This window comes from Neoarius graeffei, chromosome 18 (assembly GCF_027579695.1).
Source record: "Neoarius graeffei isolate fNeoGra1 chromosome 18, fNeoGra1.pri, whole genome shotgun sequence".
NCBI classification, from domain to species: Eukaryota; Metazoa; Chordata; class Actinopteri; order Siluriformes; family Ariidae; genus Neoarius; species Neoarius graeffei.
In genome coordinates, this window is record NC_083586.1 from 6,089,195 (window position 1) to 6,111,211 (window position 22,017).

The window sequence follows — 22,017 nt, forward strand, 5'->3', positions numbered from 1 at the left end:
GGGGAGAGTCGGCTGCGGGTTATGTGGCAGTGGGGGCGTGGTCAAGCACCGGTCTGTGACAGGAGGGCGGAGTCGGGGAAGGTAAGTGGCAGAATTGCTACACCTGAGGGTAATTAACCTGTGTTTTGTGTGTGTTTTCCCCAGTAAACCGCACCCTACTTAAGGAGGGAGAGGGAGAGCGGAAGGGAGCTTTTTCCCCAGCAGAGACGACAGTGTGTGTGCGTGCGTGTCTCTGACTGTTGGTTAACATTGTTAGACTGAAAAGTACGGCAATAAAGCCTTCTGTTGATCTTGATCTCTGTCCTGCCGTCCTCTGTGCTCCACCCACACGCTATTCACGCTACAAGGTGTAACGCTGAACACTGGCTGCTGTGGTCAGATTCAGAGTACAGCCTTTGTTGGAGTTAACAAAAACCCAGGCCCAGGATCTTAGATGGGGTAAGAGAGAGCTAAGCCGAGTAAGCCAAGAGTGAATCCTGGAATCTTCTGCACTATCATGAGACTTCTTGTCCCATCATGACACCAAAAGGACTCGAAAGCATGAGCTGATAGAATGAAGATTTCACTCAAGGTCATGTGACTTGCAACTCAAGTGACACAACAAAGACTCATTCCCATACCAGGAGTCGAACCCAGGCCTCCTGGGTGAAAACCAGGAATCCTGACCACTCGACCATATGGGACAGCCTTCATGTGTAAAGGCCGCCTTTGAAGTGCTTAGGTCATTGGTGAGAACTCAGGCATTTTCCAGAAAAGTAGCTCATCTCTAGCCGCTTTATCCTGTTCGACAGGGTCGCAGGCAAGCTGGAGCCTATCCCAGCTGACTACGGGCGAAAGGCGGGGTACACCCTGGACAAGTCGCCAGGTCATCACAGGGCTTACACATAGACACAGACAACCATTCACACCTACAGTCAATTTAGAGTCACCAGTTAACCTAACCTGCATGTCTTTGGACTGTGGGGGAAACCAGAGCACCCAGAGGAAACCCACGCGGACACAGGGAGAACACGCAAACTCCGCACAGAAAGGCCCTCGCCGGCCATGGGGCTCGAACCCAGACCTTCTTGCTGTGAGGCGACAGCGCTAACCACTACACCACCGTGCCGCCCGGAAAAGTGGGCATAAAAGTGGGTGCTCAGTAGTGGCCTTGAGCGTCGGCCGCACTGGCAGGCTGCTGTTCATCCAGGACACCACCTCTGGGCGCTGTTTCTTGTGTGACACTGGTGCGCAGAAGAGCATTCTACCTGTATCGATGCTGGACATCCTAGCGAATGGATTTGGCCTCCCCCCCAGAGGCCGCTAACGGCAGCCCCATATGCACTTACGGCATGCATCACTTGGAGCTGTGTTTCAGCAGTCAGCGGTTTAACTGGAACTTTATCACGGCCAAAGTGGCTGTCCCCATCCTGGGTGCGGATTTTCTATGCACTTATGGCTGCTGGTGGATGTCAAAAACCGTTGCTTGATTGACGCCACCACGTTCTCTTCATACAACTGCACTCTCAGTGGTGTAGACTCCATCAGACTGTCTAGTGTGCTCTCATAGGCTGACGAGTTTCATCGCCTGCTCGCAGAGTTTCTAGCACTCACGCAGCCCACATTTTTGTCATCTACTGCCAAGCATGGGGTGGAGCACCACATCGCCACCACTGGCCCACCTGTCTACGCCCAGGCACGATGGCTAGATCCAGCTAAGATGGCCATTGCCAGGGCTGAGTTTGACAGCATGGAACACCTTGGCATCATCCGCCGCTCCAACAGCCCATGGGCTTCGCCCCTCCACATGGTTCCCAAGCCCGCCAGCAGGTGGCGCCCCGTGGTGATTACCGCAGACTTAATGATGCTAGAACGTCAGACCGCTATCCAGTGCCTCACATCCAGGATTTTTCAACATGCCTGGCAGGCAAGGTTATTTTTTCTAAGGTGGACCTCATCCGTGGATACCACCAGGTTCCTGTCCATCCACTTGATGTGCCCAAAACAGCAGTGATCACCCCTTTTGGACTGTTCGAGTTCTTGAGGATGCCTTTCGGCCTTAAAAATGCTGCCCAGACCTTCCAGCGCCTCATGGACTCCGTACTGTGTGATCTGCCTTTTCTGTTTGTTTACCTGGATGAAATCCTTTTGGCCAGCACTTCCAAAACCCAGCACCTGGCCCACCTGCGGATCCTTTTTGAGTGTCTCAGTCAGCACGGACTTATCATCAACCCAGCTAAGTGCCAGTTTGGTTTGACCACTGTTATCTTCCTGGGTCATCGCATCACCAAGGACGGGGCCATGCGACTCCCGTCTAAGGTTGCCGCGATCTCAAACTTCCCACGGCCCATCATGGTGCGGTCCCTGCAGGAGTTCCTGGGAATGGTGAACTTTTACCACCACTTTATTGATGATGCGGAACAGCGCCTCTGCAATACTGCATGCTGAGATATTGCGGAGAGGCACTGCTTCCGGGTATCATGTTGCATAGTCCACCAGAACTAATATAAAGTGGTACCCTCGTGTTGACTGATATAATGGCCCGACGAGATCCATCCCAATTCTTTCGAACGGGGTCTCGATTAATGGTAGAGGGCGCAAAGGCACTTTTGGAATGGCCGCTGGATTTACTAACTGGCATTCGCGGCACGCCGTATACCACCTATGGACATCGCCGCGAATCCCCGGCCAATATAATTGGGCCATTATTCGGGCTAGTGTCTTATCCTGCCCTAAGTGTCCAGCCATGGGATTAAAGTGAGCTGTCTGGAATACCAATTCCGAGCGGCTTTTTGGAACCAAAAGCTGTGTGATTTGCTCTTTCGTCTGAGTGTCCTGCGTCACTTGGTATAATCTATCCTTCATAATAGAAAAATAGGGGAAGGACGGGGTGGCATTCGGCAGGAGCATTTGACCATCGATTCTTCTCACTTGGTCAAACGCATGCCGCAGAGTCTCGTCTCACGACTGTTCTAACGGGAAATCCGCCAGGGATTCCCCGAGAGAGGGAGGAGGAGCCTGTGGCTCCTCACTCTGACACGGAGATGATGTAGACGGCTCTGTGACAGCTGCTCCTGCCAAGGCAACACCTGGACCTTCCCCTACTGAAGTATGGCAGGACCCACTCTCCACTAAATGGCTCATCAACTCCAGAAATCCCAGCCAATCAGTCCCCAAAATTATCAAGTGGGTGAGGCGAGGGTTAACCGCTGCCTTTACTATAATTTTTTCCCCTCGGAAAAAAATGTGGACCGACACCAAAGGGTAGCTGTGAACATCCCTGTGCACACACAACACCTTCACCCCCTGTGCTCCCCCCAATGCCTCATCTTGCACCAGGCCTTTGGTGAATTGAGGTCTGATTACAACCAGAATCCACCAACGCCTGATATGTATCCCCTTGAATACTCACCGGTATGCGATACGCTCCGGCCCAATCGAGGGCAGCTCCTGGCACGTCGGGGATCCGAACCACCGCACCCACCTCCATTACCATGCACTGTTGTTGGAGGTGGCCCGGCTCCCCGCAGTGCCAGCAAACCGGCCCGGGCTTCCTCTCCGCACTGGTGTGCTGGGGCTCACTCACCTGAGGAGGGGAGAGACAGACACAGAATGGAGAAATGGGAGGGCACCAAGGGTGCGGCGGGCTGGCATGGGTGGCGCCAGCCCCCGCCTCCATGGTGGGGGAATGGGGCAAGGACGAGACACAGGAGGACAGGGAGAGAGAGAGAGAGAGAGAGAAGAGGAGAGGAGAGAAGAGGCTGTCTGCTGTCCTCCCGCCGGGACAGCCGACAAATGTTCCTCCGCCAGCTCGATTGCCTGATCCAGCGATGCCGGGCGGTGGCACTGGACCCACTCCCGGTTCCTGCTGGCAAGCATGCGAAGAATTGTTCCAGTACCACCTGGTCGATGATCCCCTCGGCATTGCGGTTGTCGGCCCTCAACCACCGCCAGCAGGCATCCCAGAGTTGCTGGATAAACGCGAATGGCTGGCCGGCTGACTTCCTCCAAGCGCAAAGCGAGGAAGCGATGACACTGCTGCTCAGGGGTGAGTCCCACACGCTGGAGGACAGCCTGGCGAAGGTCCGCGAAGGCCAGCCGGCAGTCGGCGGGGAGCTGTAGCGCAGCCAGCTGCGCCTCTCCCATTACCAGGGGGAGGAGGTGCACCGCACGCTGCTCCATCAGCCACCCCGAGGTCTCCACGACTTGCTAGAAGAGCATGATGAATGACTCGGGGTCGTCCTGTGGGCCCATCTTTGTTAGGGTGAGGGGGGACGGGCCCACGGTGGGAGCATTGGTGGACCCCGCCGACGCGAGGAGGAGCCAGAATGCCTGACGATCTTCTTACTGAGTAAGCACTAGGGCCTCGAACCGCTGTTCCTGCTCCTTTTGGACGGTGACTAGCGCCTGGTGCTGGCTTTGCTGGGCCGTGGCGAGGGTGTGGACCAGATTGGCGAACGGGGAGGACTCCATGGGGCTGTTCGGCTTCTGCGCATGAGCAGATGACCATTTGCAGATGGATCTTTGACTTTCTGATAGGCAGACCCCAGGTGGTGATAATTGGTAGCCACACTTCCTCCTCGCTTATCCTGAACACAGGTGCGCCACTGGGCTGTGTGCTCAGTCCCCTCATGTACTCCTTGTTCACCCACGACTGCACTGCTAAATACAGTGCCAACATCGTCATCAAGATTGCTGACGACACAACCATCTCGGGCCTCCTTACAGACAATGATGAGACGGCATGCAGAGAGGAAGTGAAGGCGTTAGCCAGCTGGTGCCAGAACAACAACCTCTCTCTCAACGTCAGGAAAACTAAGGAGATGATAGTGGACTACAGGAGACAGCAAGGGAGGACACACTAGGCCATCTACATCAACGAGGATGAGGTCGAAAGGGTCAGCAGCTTCAAGTTCCACACTGTGGTCAGGAAAGCTCGACAGCGGCTGTGCTTCCTGAGGAGGCTGAAGAAGTTTGGCATGAAGGCAAACATCATTTCAAACTACTACAGGTCCACAATCGACATATCACAAGACTCTGTTTATATCACAAGACTCCATTTACATATCACCAACATATGTAAACAGAGTCTTGAGATATCACCAAAACATATACATATTTACTGTTTCCACATTTACCAACACATATCAAAACTCTGTTTACATAGTCAGTACTTCATTGGTCTTCAACAAAGTGGAATTACTGGTAGCCGCACGTGTCAATTTTTGTGATGTGCAATACAGGTGCTTGTGCTACACCCCCTCCCCACACTACCACCCTGAGACAATGCATGCATACATCTCAGTTATTTTTATTTTCACTTGAATTTAACTTCCGTTGTTTTTTTTTATCTTTAGGACTTTGAATCTTTTTTTTAACTGCTATTCTGTTAAACTCCTGTCAGGCTCCAGTGCTGAGAGACTTGTTTCTGGTTCTTATCTGGTCAACTGCATTTCATTGCAAGTTGGCCATGTGTTTACATAAAATGAGCAATGAAAATGAACTGAACTGAACTAAAAAGCTGACTGTTCTCACAACACCAGGCCAAAAGTGGGCCAGGATGGCCCAATCCATGTCTAGCCACTGAGTTTGTGGCAACGTGATCAGACACTCTGCCCTTGGGGGGATGGAGTGCTGTGATAGTATAGTGGTTAGCACTCTGCGTTATGACTGCAGCAACCCTGGTTTGAAGTTGGGTCATGGCATTGTGTTTTCTGTCTCACTATTGAACAGTGACTAAATGGAAATTCGTACGTAGTTTGGAGCTCACTGATCATGGCTCTGCTTGGGTCAGTGGTGCAATGGATAACAGGGCTGACTACAAATTAGAAGATTCTCTTTCAGATGCTTGGCTGACCACAAAATGGTTCAACCAGCAGCTGATTTTCTGGTAGGGGAACACAGATAACTCAGAGTCTGGAGAGCTGTAATCAGAGAAGCAATTGGATTCTGTTCTGGCATCTCTGTAACCCTGGTGGGAATCTGGGTTATATCATAGATTTTTCAGTTTCACTGAGTCACTCTTCATCTCTGAGCTTGTCCATGGATTGCAACTGTTAGCATGGCTTGTGAGGGATAGCAAAATGAGAAAGGATCACCACTGCTTGAAACCTTACGTCAGCTTGGGGCACGATGGTTAATGCGTGTGACCTCAGATCAGATGCTTCTTGCATTGCTGCTTGGTTCTCTCTTACCCCATACAGCACTTTGTACAAGACTTGTTGTTCACACTGACAAAGGTGGAAGCTTCTGCTCAGAGTCTAACCATGGGCTTTGACCAGCAACCCTTTGAGAGAGGGAAAATTTTCTTACAGATAACATCTCCACTCAGTTCTGCATCACTCTTACAGTGGTGCTTGGAACTTTGTGAACCCTTTAGAATTTTCTATATTTCTGCATAAATATGACCTAAAACATCATCAGATTTTCACACAAGTCCAAAAAGTAGATAAAGAGAACCCAGTTAAACAAATGAGACAAAAATATTATACTTGGTCATTTATTTATTGAGGAAAATGATCCAATATTAGATATCTGTCAGTGGCAAAAGTATGTCAACCTTTGCTTTCAGTATCTGGTGTGACCCCCTTGTGCAGCAATAACTGCAACTAACATTTCCGGTAACTGTTGATCAGTCCTGAACACCGGCTTGGAGGAATTTTAGCCCATTCCTCCATACAGAACAGCTTCAACTCTGGGAAGTTGGTGGGTTTCCTCACATGAACTGCTTGCTTCAGGTCCTTCCACAACATTTCCATTGGATTAAGGTCAGGACTTTGACTTGGCCATTCCAAAACATTAACTTTATTCTTTAACCATTCTTTGGTAGAACGACTTGTGTGCTAAGGGTCATTGTCTTGCTGCATGACCCACCTTCTCTTGAGATTCAGTTCATGGACAGATGTCCTGACATTTTCCTTTAGAAATCGCAGGCATAATTCAGAATTCATTGTTCCCTCAATGACGGCAAGCTGTGCTGGCCCAGATGCAGCAAAACAGGCCCAAACCATGATACTACCACCACCATGTTTCACAGATGGAATAAGGTTACTAGGCTGGAATGCAGTGTTTTCCTTTCTCCAAACATAACGTTTCTCATTTGAACCAAAAAGTTCTATTTTGGTCTCATCTGTCCACAGAACATTTTTCCAATAGCCTTCTGGCTTGTCCATGTGATCTTTAGCAAACTGCAGATGAGCAGCAATGTTCTTTTTGGAGATCAGTGGCTTTCTCCTTGCAACCCTGCTATGCACACCATTGTTGTTCAGTGTTCTCCTGATGGTGGACTCATGAACATTAGCCAATGTGAGAGAGGCCTTCAGTTGCTTAGGAGTTACCCTGGGGTCCTTTGTGACCTTGCCAACTATTACACACCTTGCTCTTGGAATGATCTTTGTTGTTTGACCACTCCTGGGGAGAGTAACAATGGTCTTGAATTTCCTCCATTTGTACACAGTCTGTCTGACTGTAGATTGATGGAGTCCAAACTATTTATAGATGGTTTTATAATCATTTCCAGCCTGACTAATTAAAATAAAAAATAACAGCTACTTTTCCAGGCAGCACGGTGGTGTAGTGGTTAGTGCTGTTGCCTCACAGCAAGAAGGTCTGGGTTCGAGCCCCATGGCTGGTGAGGGCCTTTCTGCACAGAGTTTGCGTGTTCTCTCTGTGTCTGCATGGGTTTCCTCCAGGTGCTCCGGTTTCCCCCACAGTCCAAAGACATGCAGGTTAGGTTAACTGGTGACTCTAAATTGACCGTGAGTGTGAATGGTTGTCTATGTGTAAGCCCTGTGATGACCTGGCGACTTGTCCAGGGTGTACCCCACTTTTCACCTGTAGTCAGCTGGGATAGGCTCCAGCTTGCCTGCGACCCTGTCGAACAGGATAAAGTGGCTAGAGATGAGCTACTTTTCTGGAAAATGCCTGAGTTCTCACCAATGGCCTAAGCAGTTCAAAGGCGGCCTTTACACATGAAGGCTGTCCCATATGGTCGAGTGGTCAGGATTCCTGGTTTTCACCCAGGAGGCCTGGGTTCGACTCCTGGTATGGGAATGAGTCTTTGTTGTGTCACTTGAGTTGCAAGTCACATGACCTTGAGTGAAATCTTCATTCTATCAGCTCATGCTTTCATGAATCCTTTTGGTGTCATAATGGGACAAGAAGTCTCATGATAGTGCAGAAGATTCCAGGATTCACTCTTGGCTTACTCGGCTTAGCTCTCTTTTACCCCATCTAAGATCCTGGGCCTGGGTTTTTGTTAACTCCAACAAAGGCTGTACTCTGAATCTGACCACAGCAGCCGGTGTTCAGCGTTACAGCTATTTTTTTAACACTGTGGGCTCAAACCTGTACAGAGGGTAAGGGTAAAGGTCCAGGTTTTCACTACACCAGGCAAAATGTGTGCCAGTGCATCCAGCTGTTCTTCCAACATCTGATGTACAGTGGTGCTTGAAAGTTTGTGAACCCTTTAGAATTTTCTATATTTCTGCATAAATATGACCTAAAACATCATCAGATTTTCACACAAGTCCAAAAAGTAGATAAAGAGAACCCAGTTAAACAAATGAGACAAAAATATTATACTTGGTCATTTATTTATTGAGGAAAATGATCCAATATTACATATCTGTGAGTGGCAAAAGTATGTGAACCTTTGCTTTCAGTATCTGGTGTGACCCCCTTGTGCAGCAATAACTGCAACTAAACGTTTCCAGTAACTGTTGATCAGTCCTGCACACCGGCTTGGAGGAATTTTAGCCCATTCCTCCATACAGAACAGCTTCAACTCTGGGATGTTGGTGGGTTTCGTCACATGAACTGCTCGCTTCAGGTCCTTCCACAACATTTCCATTGGATTAACGTCAGGACTTTGACTTGGCCATTCCAAAACATTAACTTTATTCTTCTTTAACTATTCTTTGATAGAACAACTTGTGTGCTAAGGGTCATTGTCTTGCTGCATGACCCACCTTCTCTTGAGATTCAGTTAATGGACAGATGTCCTGACATTTTCCTTTAGAATTCACTGGTATAATTCAGAATTCATTGTTCCATCAGTGATGGCAAGCCGTCCTGGCTTAGATGCAGCAAAACAGGCCCAAACCATGATACTACCACCACCATGTTTCACAGATGGGATAAGGTTCTTATGCTGGAATGCAGTGTTTTCTTTTCTCCAAACATAATGCTTCTCATTTAAACCAAAAAGTTCTATTTTGGTCTCATCCGTCCACAAAACATTTTTCCAATAGCCTTCTGGCTTGTCCACGTGATCTTTAGAAAACTGCAAATGAGCAGCAATGTTCTTTTTGGAGAGCAGTGGCTTTCTCCTTGCAACCCTGCCATGCACACCATTGTTGTTCAGTGTTCTCCTGATGGTAGACTCATGAACATTTACATTAGCCAATGTGAGAGAGACCTTCAGTTGCTTAAAAATTACCCTGGGGTCCTTTGTGACCTCGCCGACTATTACACACCTTGCTCTTGGAGTGATCTTTGTTGGTCGGCCACTCCTGGGGAGGGTAAGAATGGTCTTGAATTTCCTCCATTTGTACACAATCTGTCTGACTGTGGATTGGTGGAGTCCAAACTCTTTAGAGATGGTTTTGTAACCTTTTCCAGCCTGATGAGCATCAACAACGCTTTTTCTGAGGTCCTCAGAAATCTCCTTTGTTTGTGCCATGATACACTTCCAGAAACATGTGTTGTGAAGATCAGACTTTGATAGATCCCTGTTCTTTAAATTAAACAGGGTGCCCACTCACACCTGATTGTCATCCCATTGATTGAAAACACCTGACTCTAATTTCACCTTCAAATTTACTGCTAATCCTAGAGGTTCACATACTTTTGCCACTCACCGATATGTAATATTGGATCATTTTCCTCAATAAGTAAATGGCCAAGTATAATATTTTTGTCTTATTTGTTGAACTGGGTTCTCTTTATCTACTTTTAGGACTTGTGTGAAAATCTGATGATGTTTTAGGTCATATTTATGCAGAAATATAGAAAATTCTAAAGGGTTCACAAACTTTCAAGCACCACTGTAGGGCCGGCTACCATTCCCATAACCATAGTAACCCTTTCACAGTACAGTTTGAACACACCAATCTCTGTACTCGACGTCATGTTCCATCTCTGCTCATTCTTCTGAATCCCTGTAACGGTATTGGACAGAGACGATACCAGATACCAAATACAGTGACATCACGACTGCTTTAAACCAGTGGCGGCACCAAAATTCTGTGTCTCTGGCGGTGGATTTCCTCTCTGGCGGTGGATTCCACACGGGAAAGAGAAGCCATGCATTGGCGCTACAGAAGGACAGAGAACGAGGAACCAGCGATTGATACCAGACTTTAGCCAAAGTTCAATGTATTTGACCTTCGCAGAGTTGTAATAATAATTGAACTGGTTAGATACTGCAGCCCACGCAGTGTTTCAAAGAGAAAAGGTGACTGGATTCCTTTTCCCTTTTTCAATGTCGACAAATTATAAACAAGATTCCTTCTAGATTATCGGACAGCCAACAGGACACCGAGAATCTTCAGCTGACGAGCGGTAAGGAACAAAATCGTCTTCATCCTGGATCTGCATCCCGCGCTATCTTCGGAGAAGGCACAGTTCAATCGCTAACAAGAGCGATCACCCAAGTGAGGCTAGCATCTGGGCAAAATGTGTTAGTTTTTACTTGCAGTTAGTTAATAGTGTTCTTTATTTGAATTCATTTATGATTTAAATGTACACATTTTGATTCACATGAAAGTCAGTCTTAGACCACGTGTTGTTTGATTTACTTTATTTATGATCTGTATTTAGTTATTTTGTGCATGCATTCTCTCTCTCTCTTTTTAACTCCCTCCATTGTACTTCACTCCTCAACATTGGGATTTGAGTAGAATTTGGGTTTAAGGCCGAGCCAAGACTAGTTTGAACTACAGATTCCTTTGTTCAGTTTCACACGCCCTTTCTGTGCTGACCAAACACCTTTTGGGCACGGCTGCATTCTATTCGCATTCCACACACACACACACACACACACACACTCTCACATGCACACCCACCCACAAACACATGGTTTCCCTATCACATTCTTCATATTCACTCACCCCTACACTGCAAACTTGGATATAGCTTATTACTTCTGATCACCACTAGTGCCTTAGTTATCATCATATACACTACTGATTCTTATTTGTATATATTGTTTCACCAGTTATATTGAACTATTCCTTGGCTGCTATCGTTGCTATATACGATCAGTATTAGTTCGCTAATTCATGTCAGCTATTTCAATAAATGGTATTTTTGGAATTAACTCTCTCTCTCTCTCTCTCTCTCTCTCTCTCTCTCTCTCTTTATATATATATATATATATATATATATATATATATATATATATATATATATATATATATATAGAGAGAGAGAGAGAGAGAGAGAGAGAGAGAGAGAGAGAATGGTTGGTGTTTTGCCTGCATCAGTATTAAGACGTATGTCATTTATAACTTTAATCAGCACTGTTTCAGTGCTATGATTGGCATGAAATCATGACTGAAAGTTATCAAAACAGCTGTTTGATATCAAGAAGGCAGTTAATTGATTGAAGACAATTTTTTCAAGGATTTTCCCGATGAATGGTAGATTTGATATTGGCCTGTAGTTGTTCAATACTGAAGCATCTAGATTATTCTTTTTAAGTAGGGGCTTTACAATGGCTTTTTTCAGGGACGCAGGAAAAATGCCAGTCTCTAGGGATATATTTATGATCTGAAGCACATCTGTAATTATAAGGTGAAGAACAGACTTAAAAAAGTTGGTGGGCAGAATGTCCAATTCAGATGTTGAGGAACTGAGATTTTGTACAGTTTTTTCAAGAGTCTCATAATCAGTCAAACAAAATTCTGACATTGTGTTGAAATTGATATATTATGAGCAATATTCTGCCGTATTTTATCAATTTTACCTTTGAAGAAGGATGCAAACAGGTGCAAAGTTGCACTTAATAAGTACAAACTGCCTCGGTATGAGCAGAGAAAATGAAATCATGACGAAATATTTCATGATTTCATCAGGAGATGACCATTTGCAGATGGATCTTTGACTTTCTGACAGGCAGATAATCGGACAGGTGGTGATAATCGGTAGCCACACTTCCTCCTCACTGATCCTGAACACAGGTGTGCCACTGGGCTGTGTGCTCAGTCCCCTAATGTACTCCTTGTTCGCCCACGACTGTACTGCTAAACACAGCACCAACATCATCAACAAGTTTGCTGATGGCACAACCATCTTGGGCCTCCTTACGGACAACGATGAGACAGCATGCAGAGAGGAAGTGAAGGCGTTAGCCAGCTGGTGCCAGGACAACAGCCTCTCTCTCAACATCAGGAAAACTAAGTAGATGATAGTGGACTACAGGAGACAGCAAGGGAGGACACACTAGCCCATCTAGTCATAGACATTTTTAGGGTATCATTTGTGACAAAATCACAGACAGATGGTCTTCTTCTTTGTATCTTCTCTTCTCATATTCACCTTGAATAAAAATAATAGTAATAAAAAAGCCCCAAGACACGGAATGACACTTTCAGCCTTGACTTTGCTCCATTTTGGCAACCGCTCAGGATTAATGCATTGGACCTGAAATGCACTGGGGTTCTTTTCAGTGCAAGTTGAAGCCTGTTTATTTACAGTTTACATCAACATTCTGATAGCGATCAGTTATATTAGAGCTGAGCCAGGAGAGGGCTGTTCCCTTAACTCCCACAACATTTTCTAGTCTATCCAGAAGAATGGAATGATCAGCGGTATCAAATGCTGCACAAAGGTCAAGCAACACAAGCAGCGAGACACAGCCCTGATCAGACACCAACAGTAGGTTATTTACTACTTTAACCAGTGCTGTCTCTGTGCTATGATGAGGTCTAAATCCTAACTGATACATTTCATGGATGTTATTCCTATGTAAATATGAGCATAACTGCTGTGCCACAGCTTTTTCAAGGATCTTGGAGATAAAGGGGAGGTTTGATATTGGACAGCTGACAGGGATCAAGGTCAGGTTTTTTAATCAATAACTGCTAGTTTAAAGGATTTGGGTACATCGCCAATCCTAAGAGAAGAATTTATTATTTTTAGAAGTTGTGCAATTACTTTGGGTATTATCTTTTTGAATAGACGTGTAGGCAAGGGATCTAGTACACAAGTTGAGGCTTTTGATGCGGAGATTAATGAGAGTAATTCAATTTCTCTAAGGGGAGTAAAACATTCTAATTGCTGATCTGATACAGTTCTATCAGTTAACTACAGGGTCACTTACATTCACTACGTTTACATGCACATAGAGAGAATCGAATTTCTGCCGTTGCTCGACTGAAATCGAAGTTCAAAATGCCATGTATACACCTTAATTCGGCTGAAATTGAACCGAACTTGATTTCTCGGAATCGAGCTACACGACCTAGTTTATGCGATTTCTACCGAGCTACTTTGTGCATGTATACCCTATCGAGCTAGTTGTCGAGCTACTTCCGGAAGTGACGAGTGACGAGACCACAAGCGGGAAACACAACAGCCTCGGTCGGCATGACAACAGTAGTAGTGAGCAGCAGAAGAGGTCAGGAGGAACAAACGGAGAAGAGAAAATGGCGATGTAGAGCTCTCTGAAGTGTGGGTGGAGCACAGAGGACGGCAGGACAAAGCTTCTGGTACTAATAGGCTTTTTATTGTCAGACTTTTCAGTTTAACAGCCTACTTTTATTCTTGAGAGAAGCGCGCGCGTGTGCGCGCGCACACACACACACACACACACGCGCGCGCGCTGTGTTCTAGTCCCGGGATGAGCTGTCCCCACTGCTCTCCCTCTGCCTCCTTAAATAGGGCACGGTTACTGGGAAGACACACAAACACAGGTTAATTACCGTCAGGTGAAGTGATTCTGCCACTCACCTTCCCTGGCTCCGCCCTCCTGTCACAGACCGGCGCTTGACCACGCCCCCACTGCCACAGGCAAGCAGAAACTTGCACTTCTGGAGCAATGAGGAGACAGAGCTCATGCTCATTCAGCTTAAGGAGTTGAATATATTAAAATTCATGGACAGGAGAAAAACACGCAATGGAGAACATGGAACTGATAACTTTGTTTACACGCTTGAATAGCTCTTCTTCATGACGACAACCAGAAGTGTACCAACACGATGGGGCGTGTAGTGCCACCTGTGGCTCGGGTGCACAATGCACCTCACACAATAGCCCGATTTCATTGTGTGCATGTAGGACTGGATTTCTCTGGCACCCTGCTGGGACCTTCAGCTCGATTACCGACAGCAGCTCAATTTGGATGTGCATGTAAATGTAGTCACTGTCTGACCTTAAATTAGTAGTTTGAGTCTTTTGTTGGGTATTCTCAATTTTGTCATTTAAGAAATTCATGAAGTCGTTGCTACTACATACTACAGGTATGCACGTGTCTATAGTGGACTTATTCCTGGTTAATTTTGCTACAGTATTAAACAGGAATCTAGGATTATTTTTGTTATCTTCTATTAGGGAGGGGAGATAAGTTGATCTCGCAGCACTAAGAGCTTTTCTATACTTCAGGAAGCTCTCCTTCCCTGCTAATTTGAAAGCTACCAATTTTGTTTGATGCCATTTATGTTCCAATTTTCAAGTGGTCTGTTTTAAACTGTGAGTGTCTTCATTACACCAGGGTGCTAATTTTTTGTCTCTGAACATTTTCCTTTTAAGAAGAGCTACATTAGCTTATGGTGGATAATGAGGTCAAATATGGCAGAATGTTGAATCTAAGCCAGGGGTGTCCAAACTGATCCATAAAGGGCCGTGTGGCTGCAGGTTTTCATTTCAGCCATGCAGCAGCACACCTGATTTGGCTTATTCAATCAACTGACACACCCACCCTTTAATCAAGGGTGGGTGTGGCTGCAAGTATTTGACTGTGTGAAGACAGTTCAGTTGATTGAATGAGCCAAGTCAGGTGTGCTGCTGCATAGCTGGAATGAAAACCTGCAGCCACACGGCCCTTTATGGATCAGTTTGGACACCCCTGATCTAAGCATTCAGTTCCCTGATGAAGTTCTGCAGGGGCCGACAGTGACCCAATCAAAGTTGATAACTCTGGGAGATCATTTATAATGCTCTGTGCAGTGGTTGACGTGAATGTACATTTAATACAGTAGTGTGGTGAGGTGCATTATTATTACTCAGACATATTTTGAATGAGATGAGATAATGATCTGAGATAACTTCAGACTGTGGAAGTATGACTATATTTTCTATATTTAACCCGAATGTTAGTATTAATTCGAGGGTGTGATGACCATTATGGGTCGGTCCTATGACATTCTGATTAATCCCTACTGAATCTAAAATGGACACAAACGCTGTTTTCAAAGGGTCTTCTGGATTATCGAAGTGAATATTAAAATCTTCGACAACTAAAGTTTTGTCTAAGTAAATAACCAGATCTGAGATAAAATCTGCAAATTCAGAAAGAAACTCAGAATATGGCCCCAGGGGCCTGTAAATAATAAGTCACCATGAACCTGTTTTTTTTTTTTTTTGGATGCCTTCTTTCCAGTAGAATATAGTGAATGGAATCATTGTAATAGTCATAAATCATGGAGAAATAAACACAAGATTTTCTTGCTAGTTATGATAGTGGACACAATGTAGCGTCTCTCCTGGGAATCACAGGTCCTACTCCCTAACTCGAATCACATACCAAGACAATGAAGTTACAGCCCTTGTTGAAAGCAGTAAAATCAGTAAAGCCATGCAGATTTTGTGAAGAATGCAAAGGTGACATGAACCTGCATTCACGCAGATATCTAATAGAACAGGGGCTAATAGGGGCTTCATGCCCCGAATAGAAAGATGGCCAAGATGGCTTTTGTTTCCCCTTCACATGAGTGTTAGTGCTATTGATGCTGGTCATTTGAGGTTAAGGCCTATGCCACACTGGCCTCATCGATGAGGCACTGGACTCTTAAGCCAATGTTTGTGTGTCAAATTTGATGAGAGAAAGGCTTTGTCCAGGGGCTTTTGAAATTCGCGATTGCATGTGTTTAGCAGAGAGGGGAAAGCAGATTTCTTCTAACATCAAAATTTCCAAGATCCCATTAATTGAGAGTACACACAAGGATGCAGCAGAAGCATGGCTGGCTTGCTAAACAAGAGGAAGCACATCAGTAGCAAAAATGTGTCACCCATTTCAGTCCAGACAAATCCAGGTGTTTCCAGTTTCTTTTCTTCTTCTGTCCCATGTCAATTTGCACCACGTATAGGGACCATTACAGCGATAGAGACAGGTTCCTAGCACTTCATCCCCCCCTGTCATTTGCCATCAGTCTTCTCATGTTGGACTTTTCAACATAAGTTTCACGAATGCCTCATCGGCGACGATCCATGTCCTGTTTGAAACCATTCACCCGTACAACTGGGTTTGGGAATGCCTCACCGGTGTTTGCATCATGCAACAGTATTAGCTCATTGCACAAGTGCACAATGGACTTGTCAGGATTACTCGAAATCATTTCTGTCAACCATTGCACGCTTAGTCCTGGGTCATCAATCTCAGGCAGCCCTGCTCTTATAACAGAATAGCCAAAGGGGCCCCACCAATGGTGCCAGTTGTCCACAACCCTTTGTTGGCTGTCCATTGCTAGCGATGATGCCTGCTTCAGTAGGATGCACAGAAACGCAGATGGGCCGCGAGGCCTGCACCAGAGCGACAGAGTCGTCCGCAGCGGTGGCATGAATGGCCCGGTTGAGGTGCTATGGAATGTCTAGTTTCGTGAGCTCTCCTATACTCCCTTTGATGCTTGTCTTCAATTTCAAACACTGAGCTTTTAACTTTGCTTTGCTATGTTGCTCTAACCGAGGCATCCCTTTCTCACGTCTGATCGATAATGACGGCATTCTTCATGTTCCTCTTCCAAACGTCTTTGTACCTCAGTTTCTGTCCTCCTTGTTTCTGTCAGCCTCTTTCCTAGGCTCAGTTCTCCGTAGAAAACGGCTTCGGGTAGTCGCGTGTCAAGCGTGCACCAGACGTGTCCAGCCCAACGAAGTTGGGAGGCTGTGATAAGGGTTTCCACGCTTACTGTTTTGGCTCGCCTGAGGACTTCTACATTGGGGACCTTGTCCTGCCATCTTATTTTGAGGATTTGATGCAGGTGTCGCAGTTGTAGCCTGGTCAGATACTTGAAGTGTTTACCGTATAGTCTCATACATTCGTTGGCGTAAAGCAGAGGTGATAAGACTGTGGCATTGTATACTTTCAACTTGCTGGTTCTCTTGATGTCATGGCGAGACCATAGTTGCTTTTGTAAAGCACCGAAGGCTTTGGTGGCAGCTTGAATCTGGCGGTCTACCTCCAAGTCTGATGAGTTGATGTTGTGCATCTGCTTAATGCCTATAATGTAATATAATGAAATGTGATCTCAAAAACAAATTTCTGCTTGCTGCATACATTTCACAAGGGCCAAAGGCTGTATCCGACTGCATGGAAGAAGCCATGAGTTAAACCCTGTAGGGCATGCTGAAATGGCTCAGTAGGGAGAGCGTAAGACTGAAGGTCCCTGATTCATTCCCGGATATCGGGATTGGTGGTTTGTGTACACCTTTGACCAAGTGAGTGCTAAATTTTTTGCCAGAGCGAAGTCAGTTATATGACAGTAATTTGATAGTAAAAACAATCTTATAGCTGTGTCTTGGTTCCATGGTGTAATGGTTAGCACTCTGAATCCAGTGGTCTGAGTTCAACTCTCAGTGGAACCTCTGAAGCTGCTCTTTGCACCTCTTTAAATAATATATTACACCTGAAGGCTACTTTTGAGCAAGCTTGCATATCCCAAACCCTTTGTTTCCATCAACATGGAACAAGTTCTCTTCAAGATAGGTATGGTCCACTTCTGCAATTTTGGATCTGAGGTTTATTCCAGTACCATCACAGCTTCAATGATATTGGGCACTATAGGTCTGGATTTGGGTGCAACATGGTGGCTCGGGGAGCATTAGAACAGTTGGCGGTGGCACAGTCATGTAGTGGTTAACGCTGTCGCCTCACAGCCAGCATGTTCTGGGTTTGAGCCCAGTGGCTGATGGGGGCCTTTCTGTGTGGAGTATGCATGTTCTTCCTGTGCCTGTGTGGGTTTCCTCTGGGTGCTCTGTTTTCCCCTGAAGACATTCAGGTTAGGTTAATTGGTGGGTCTAATTGACTGTAGGTGTGAATGGTTGTTTGTCTTTATGTGTTAGCCCTGTGATGATCTGGTGTCTTGTCCTGGGTGTGCCCTGCCTCTCGCCCATAGTCAGCTGGAATAGGCCCCATCTTGCTTGTGACCCTGTACAAGATAAGTGGTTACAGATGATGAATGGATGGATGGATGGATGGATGGAAAGCATAATTGGCTGTGCCCCTAGAACCAAATCAGAGTGATAACTGCCCATCAATGTTTAACTCACTTGGTCTGCTCACATGGCGTGATGGACCATCCATTGTACCCTCTGTTGCCACATTGGATTGTGTGGGTTGGGCTGTGAACGAGCTCAAGTTCTGATCAGATCCTGTGCACTTTAAATGAAAAACACCTGAGTCAGTCCCCTCAGAATGAAATAGTGGTCAACTGGTGAATTCTCACTATGGACTTTCTGGAAAAGCAGTCAGCTAATGACTGTATTATTTAGTGGTGAATAAGAGAAGAGAAAATACAAAGAAAAAGACCATCTATCTGTCTATCATACCCTAACAATGGCTACTACCTTCCTGGATCCTTCGGTAATTGCTATGTTGTGGAGTGGTTTTGAGTGATTCAAGCAACTAAAGATACCTTTTAGAGTTTATGAAATTAAATTTACTTTCAAAATGAAGCACAATTAGATTAATTGAAAAAGGAGCACTGATTTTTACGAGATTCATTAGTGCTTCTCTTTGAGGCAATCTCATGCGTGTATTTGAATTTCCTGCATCCTGCAATCAGTTGAGTTACTGTATTTCAATGGCACATCCAGATACAAGGAATCAGTTGACATTTTGCAAAACAACCAGAGAAGCTCTTGTTTTGCAGAATATTTCCCTCAACAGAAAAAGGCTTCCCCTGTCCTGACAACAACAGGACCTGTAAAGGAGAGAACTGGCCAGTACAGGGATTGAACCTGTGACCTTGGGGTTATTAGCACCACACTCTAACCAACTGAGCTAACTGACCATAGAAAAAAAATGTCATGGCTGCTGAGGTGCTTCACTAAATATTGATGTGGCAGTAACTTTGCCTTGAACAGATGTCTTTTCTCTTGATTATTGTTTTGAAGCCCTCAGTTCAACCCACTCACATACAGTATTTACACAAGGGGATGAAAATCCCAACATCCAGTCTGAAAAACGTATTCTATCTACTGAGCAAAGTCAGCATGGATAGCTTTAACAATGTGAAAGAAAGATGCACACCTACTTCCCTTCTTCAACATGGTGGTCCAAAAGCCACCATGTGCTCTGAAGAACCACTTCTCACCAACCTCGACCCAATTGCTCACACTGAACAATAAAGCAACATCTGCTTCCTGAAACATGCGTCAAAAGAAGGAGAAGCAGGCCAAGGATCCCATGTCAGGAAATTAGGTAGTTTTAAAAGACTGGAGCCTTGAAGATACCGAGGGAAAGGCTTCTTCCTGTCCTGAAAACAACACATCCAATAAAGGATGGAAATGGCTGGTACAGGGATGCTTTATGGCTGAGGACTACAGCTGACTGGCTAATTTTCGGACTGCAGTTGTCATGAACAGTTTTGCACTCAAGTTTCCATCAATGAACAGTTTATAACATCAAAAAAACAGACTCGATGTAAAAAAAAAATTATAATCACAGTATCTGTTATCACCCAAATGAGCTTCATCAAAAAAAGCTTCTGCTCACAGTCTGACCATGGACTGTGACCAGCAACCAAAATCAAGTCAGGTTGCAAGATCTTGAAAGGATTTAGGCAAGGCAAGTTTATTTATATAGCGCATTTCATACACATTGGCAGTTCAATGTGCTTTACAGAGGTAAAAGCAAAACAGTAAACAATAGAAAATAAAATTGCATAAAATAAAGGGGGACGAAGAGAGAAAGTTCAGTAAAAACAGCAGAATAAAATGGAAAAGTTAAGTAAAGTTTAAGACATGCAAAGACTGTAAAAGTTAAGTTTAAAACATGTAAAGATGATGATATTTATCAATTAGCAGAAAGCATCTGAAAACAGCTTGGTCTTTAATCTAGATTTGAAGCTGCCAACAGCAGGAGCATTTTTAATGTCCTCTGGGAGTTGGTTCCATAGCTGTACTGCATAGTAGCTAAAAGCTGCTTCACCACACTTTGTTTTAACAACAGGTTTTACCAGTAATTTTTGCTGCTGCGATCTGGTAGATCTGATTGGGTTAGGCCGCTGCAACATATCAGAGAGAGAATTGGGCCCTGTACCATTTAGAGATTTGTACACCAGCAGCAATGCTTTAAAGTCAATTCTGTAGCTTACTGGAAGCCAGTGAAGGGACCTTAGAATTGGAGTAACGTGCTCTGCTCTTTTTGTTCGTGTGAGAACCCTAGCCGCTGCATTTTGAACCAGCTGAAGTCGTTTGATCGTCTTTTTTGGCAGGCCTGTGAAAAGGCCATTACAGTAATCAACCCTACTAGAGATGAAGGCATGTATAAGTTTTTCCAGATCATTTTTTGACATAAGTCCTCTTAGTTTGGAAATGTTTTTTAGGTGATAAAATAACGATTTAGTGATTGCTTTCATGTGACTGTCAAAGTTTAGCTCGCTGTCAATGAAAACACCAAGATTTTTAACCATATCTTTTATTTTAATCCCCTTTGTGTCAAGAACAGTGGTAATCCTGAGTCTTTCATCTTTTTTTCCCAAATAGAATTATTTCTGTTTTATCTGTGTTCAGCTGGAGAAAATTTTGTGACATCCAGTTGTTGATTTGGTTGATACACTGGTAGAGACATTCAAGGGGGGCATAATCATTAAGTGATAGAGCAAAAAAAATTTGGGTGTCATCTGCATAGCAGTGATACAAAATTAAGTTGTTCTTGATAATTTGTCCAAGTGGGAGCATATAAAGGTTGAATAGTAATGGTCCAAGGATCAATCCCTGGGGGACACCACAGGTCAAGGACATTGATGTTGAGGTACAATTTCCCATGGTAACAAAGACACTTCTATCTTTTAAGTATGATTTTAACCAATTGATAACTTTACCAGTCAACCCAACCCAGTGTTCAAGTCGATATAGCAGTATGTTGTGATCAACAGTATCAAAAGCTGCACTGAGGTCCAGTAACACCAGGACCGATGTTTTGCCTGCATCAGATGTATGTCATTTATAACTTTAATCACTGCTGTTTCAGTGCTATGATTGGCATGAAATCCTAACTGAAAGTTATCAAAACAGCTGTTTGATATCAAAAAGGCAGTTAATTGCTTGAAGACAATTTTTTCAAGGATTGTCCTGATGAATGGTAGATTTGATATTGGCCTGTAGTTGTTCAATACTGAAGCATCTAGATTATTCTTTTTAAGTAGGGGCTTTACAACAGCTTTTTTCAGGGATGCAGGAAAAAATGCCAGTCTCTAGGGATATATTTATGATCTGAAGCACATCTGTAATTATAAGGTGAAGAACAGACTTAAAAAAGTTGGTGGGCAGAATGTCCAATTCAGATGTTGAGGAACTGAGATTTTGTACAATTTTTTCCAGAGTCTCATAATCAATCAAACAAAATGATGACATTGTGTTGAAATTGTCTGTCTGTGTCACTGGTGATTGCAGTTTTTCAGTTATTTGCAACTGAGATATATTATGAGCAATATTCTGCCATATTTTATCAATTTTACCTTTGAAGAAGGATGCAAACAGGTGCAAAGTTGCACTTAATAAGTACAAACTGCCTTGGTATGAGCAGAGAAAATGCAATCATGACGAAATATTTCATGATTTCATCAGGAGATGACCATTTGCAGATGGATCTTTGACTTT

General features: G+C 44.7%; 3 non-coding genes across 3 annotated transcripts; 1 reads left to right on the forward strand and 2 right to left on the reverse strand.

Annotated features, from left to right (window-relative positions):
• Nucleotides 1-611: 611 nt before the first annotated feature.
• On the reverse strand, nt 612-683 carry trnae-uuc (transfer RNA glutamic acid (anticodon UUC)). Its single transcript has one exon. It is a non-coding gene; the product is annotated as a tRNA-Glu (tRNA).
• Nucleotides 684-7,959: 7,276 nt separating this feature from the next.
• trnae-uuc (transfer RNA glutamic acid (anticodon UUC)) lies at nt 7,960-8,031 on the forward strand. Its single transcript has one exon. It is a non-coding gene; the product is annotated as a tRNA-Glu (tRNA).
• An 11,100-nt stretch (nt 8,032-19,131) lies between these two features.
• On the reverse strand, nt 19,132-19,205 carry trnai-aau (transfer RNA isoleucine (anticodon AAU)). Its single transcript has one exon. It is a non-coding gene; the product is annotated as a tRNA-Ile (tRNA).
• Nucleotides 19,206-22,017: the final 2,812 nt, after the last annotated feature.